The 4,703-nt window shown below is 36.3% G+C and overlaps 1 long non-coding RNA gene across 1 annotated transcript in view; it reads right to left on the bottom strand.

Moving 5' to 3' along the window:
* Nucleotides 1-294: 294 nt before the first annotated feature.
* The window catches only part of LOC128249388 (uncharacterized), a 14,062-nt gene continuing 9,653 nt past the window's right edge, over nt 295-4,703 (bottom strand). Inside the window, exon 2 of the long non-coding RNA XR_008265496.1 lies at nt 295-769. This is a non-coding gene — a long non-coding RNA (uncharacterized LOC128249388). The remainder of the gene's footprint in view (nt 770-4,703) is intronic.

Below are 4,703 nucleotides of genomic sequence, written 5' to 3'. Positions count from 1 at the left end.
AAAATAAGGATGCATGAGAGTTGAGAGTTTTGTTAGGTTTAAAAAAAGGGTTAAAAGTTTGTGTTAAGCAGGAAATTTGGTGTCAAAACAGGAAGTGTGTGTAAGGGGAGACAAATGTTTTTAGTTGGAGTTATGAACTCTTTTTCAACTTCCTGTTGAAAACCGGTTAGAAATCTTTATTAAAATATGCTTCCGGTTTAGAAATCTTTATTAAAATATGCTTCCAGTTTAGCATTCTGCCTTTTTTTTCATTTTCCTATATATATATATATATATATATATATACAATTCATGCTTGATGCAAGTTCAATTTATTGACATCAGTTGGCAACATGTCATGTCTATACTCCACGATTCATGCTACACGCAATGCTACATATATTTCATTTCTTACCACACTAACTCCACTCTACATTGTATTCTATACTTCATGTTATACTCAACTCATCATGCCACACTTCACTCTATACTGCTGCTCATGTGCACAAGATGGCAAAAATATTAAATAGGATTACGAATGATCTTCTAATGTGCCACCAGCACAAGTAATATATATATATATATATACACACATGCACACCTATATATTCACATACACACACACACACACACACACAGAGGGAAAGAATATTAACATCAGTGAGAAAACTGATTCATTTCAAACAGTCCCTTGTAATATTTGTTCCATATGAAGTTACACAATTGCCATCCAAATTACAGTGAATCGGTGTTTGTTTTTAAGAAACCAATAATGAAGTTAACTCACCAACTGCAAAATATAAAAAGTGATATAAATAAATTTTTACTTGAAGGTACTTTAATTTATGTTGAAACTCCACAACCAATACAATTTATACAAAATGTCAAGGACTTCAATAAAAGTAACTCAATTTAATTTATTTTAATTTAAAGAAAGAATAATTTATATTAAAAATATTGTAAAAATTAAATGTTTCTTTTTTTACGAAAATATAAACATAAATAAAAGAAATTCTGCCATCTTGTTATTTAACAAAGCTTATTGGATGCTGAAAAGTGTATCTTGTTTTATTTTAAAGATTTTGTTTTTGTTCTGTCTTGTGTTTGAAATTGTTGTTGTCGTTGTTTGGCCCTCAGGAGATCCCTGATTATGTAGACCAGTGGTTCTCAACCATTTTCTTACTCCTATGGAACCCTTTTAATTCCGATTTCTCTTCGATGGAACCCTCAACCATTTGATGTTTAAAAAATCCTATTATATTATTAGGAATTGTAAAAAAAAAAAAAAAAAAAAAAAAAATAGTTTGTATTTATGTGTATATGATATCTCGATCCCTATTCTAAGGATTTCAAAGAAGTTTGAGGCTGGTGTACGAAGTAGTTTTATGCTTAGTAACAGAAAGGGAGATAACAGGATAATGTTTTTAGTATAACTACCATTTAACCCAATATTAAGGAACGATTGTTGAATATATATAATTATGGAGTTATGTCCCCTAGATTAAGACCGCGATTTCAGATCTCAGTTGTTCACTTTTGGTGTTTACTGTTCAAATCATGCATGTGCCATTTTCATGGACTTTAAATACAAATCATAACGCACAAACCTCTTTAGTGTGAGGTTATATATATTTTGGTAATATACTCCTGACAATTTTTACTGTCCAGCGAAGCGTATATAGAATTACCCATTGGAAGGATTCACAGAGTGACTAGCAACAAATAGAAGCCCTTAACTGAGAGCCAATACAGTATCTGCCTGGATAATATTATCCCTCCAAACTCATATATATATATAAACATAAAGACAGCAGATAATGGGAGATGAATACATAGTTATTTAACCATGTGACTTCTATAGGATTACAGCTGTTTTGCAACCTTCGTTATGTATTAATGATGGTATTGAAGAAATTATGCATATTTAAGAGGAAGTTTCTGTGATAGCCACATGATTCTCTGAGTCTACATCTTATACTACTCATTCACACACACGTTTCATCATTTAATGTCCCTGGGTCAGGCGGAATTTGTAGAGACAAATTTTCTATGGCTGGGTGCCCTTCCTGTTGCCAATTCTTAGTTGTTTCCAAGCAAGGTAATATTTCTCAGGGCCAGAAATGCTTTACCATAGAAGACACTAAAAATGAACAACATTGTTTCTATGGTGATGCTCATTTACAGCCATCATCATGTCAATATAATTGTACATACACACACACATGCATTGTTTATACACATATGGGCTTCTTTCACTCTTTGGTTAACCTGGAATATAGAAGACACTTGTCCAAGGTGCTGGGCAGTGGGACTGAACCTGAAACTACATGGTTGGGAAGCAAGCTTCTTAATCACACCGCCATGCTTGCATATGTGCATGCACACACACACACACACAGATTCAGGCACACATGCACATACCCACATAAAAAAATACCCACTGAATTTGATGATGGGGTGTAGTAGCTTCATTTTATTTATTTGCTACCTACAACTTGCAAATGTTTCAACTGGAGATAGGCATAGCTTTATCCGGATTCCCCTGTGCATAAAGTTTATAAAATGTTATATTTTATACTGTAAAGAATCTGAACACAGCTGTGCTGTCTGCAGCCATTTGAAATAACATTATGGATCAATATAGCCACTTATCTATGTCAGCCTAGCTATCTGTTTCTGTTTTCTGTGTTTGAACTTCTTAGCCATATGTCAATAAAAAAAAAAGTCATAATGACAATAAAGAGCTTATTGTATACAGTGCTCAGGTGCACTACAACTTGTTGGAAAAGAATAACAGAGGAGACAAAAAGCAGCAATAAGTCTGGTATAGAAAGACAGAAATAAAACCCAAAACTGCATGCAGGGTACATAGGGGAATAGAGTAAATGAACAGTAAAAGAGCTCTAAAGAAGAAAGGGTGTAAGCATGGCTGTGTGGTAAGAAGCTTGCTTCCCAACCATGTGGCTCCAGGTTCAATCTTACTGTGTGGCACCTTGGGCAAGTGTCTTCTGCTATAGCCTTAGGCCAACCAAAGCCTTGTTGATTTGGTAGTCAGAAACTGAAAGAAGCCCATTGTGTATATATATATATATATATATATATATATATATACACACACACATATATATATCTATGTTTGTGTGTCTGTCTTTGTCTCCCACCACCACTTGACAACCGGTGTTGGTATATTTACATCCCTGTAACTTGATGGTTCAGCAAAAGAGACCGATAGAATGAGTGACAGGCTTAAAAAAGACAAGTCATGGGCGTTGATTTGTTCAATTAAAACCTTTCAAGCAGTGCCCAGCATGGCCACAGTCAAATAACTGAAATAAATAAAAGGTAAGAATAATGTTGGGGAATTTCAAGAAAAATGGTATTTTCAAAGGATTCCGTGCCTGTAAATTCAAAAACTGACACAGCTGGTTTATTCCATGCTTTCACAATTCTGAATTTGAGAAAATGGTCATGTTTTATCATTCATTTGATTTGTAAGAAATAACAGCTCTATAATGAGACTTTCTCAGAGCTGAATTTTCTACAGGGGGCATGCCCTTGCTTACCCCCAACCTGAGTTTCTAGACATGAGTGGTCCCAAGACCAAGGCCTCTACCATGATTTTTAAGAAATGTGGTGGAAAACTAACTCAAGAAGGCAGAAGTGAGACATGGTGTCTGAGGGAGAGAGAGATGGCAATTTTGAGAAGGACAGAGAGAGCAGTGGTGAGAGAAATGTGTGGAGTGAAACTGTTTGATAAGAGGAGAACTGAGGACATGATGGGGATGCTGGGGTTGAAGGAATTGGTGGAATGACTGTCAAGGACGAATAGAGTGTGGTGGTATGGGCATGTGTTGAGGAGGGTGCTTGAGTTTGAGGTAAATGGACCACAAAAGCGAGGTAGACTGAGGAAAACATGGAGGAGGAGATTGGGAGGGTTGGGTTGAGAAGGGAGGACACCCAAAAGAAGAAGTGAAAAAGAACACTTTGGATTATGTACAGCTTAGAAATACTGGCTTAAAAAATGTTGGGACAGTCTTTCAATTATAGGTCAGCTTGATAAGAACTGACCTGGGGGTGGTGGTGGTGGTGTTAAACTACTACTACTACTACTACTACTACTACAACAAATACTACTACTATAACCACTGCCACCACCACCATGACTACTACCACCACTACCACTATATCTACTACTAGAATAACAACAAATACTACTGCTAATATTACTACTACTACTACTACTACTACAGCCAACACCATCCACCACCACCACCACGACTACTACTGCCACCACCACTACTTCTACTACAACAACAACAACAAACACTACTGCTACTATTACTACTACTACAACTACCACCACCACCACCACCATGACTACTACCGCCACTACTACTAGTGCTGCTGCTGCTGCTACTACTACTACTACTACTCTCATTCTCTCCTTCCAACCCTTGTATTTCTAATATGTGTAATATCCTTCACCTTTACCCCCCAAATCTAACCTCTACCCCGTCCCCCCACTCCCAATATACGTTAAACCTAAATTCAAATCCAATAAAGGAAACTCATAAATGAAGACCAAAGTCTATAAAACATGAAATGAAGATAAAATAACGACTATAAACAGTTTGGTGGACTGTTTCATCTCCTCCAACCCCACCCCCACCCCACCCACAAATCTTGTCCTGATGAATAATCTACATCTCTCCCTCTACCCTACC

Source organism: Octopus bimaculoides, chromosome 14 (genome assembly GCF_001194135.2).
Source record: "Octopus bimaculoides isolate UCB-OBI-ISO-001 chromosome 14, ASM119413v2, whole genome shotgun sequence".
NCBI lineage: Eukaryota > Metazoa > Mollusca > Cephalopoda > Octopoda > Octopodidae > Octopus > Octopus bimaculoides.
The sequence above is the reverse complement of the archived record's forward strand: the minus strand, read 5'-3'. Positions and strand labels throughout refer to the sequence as shown.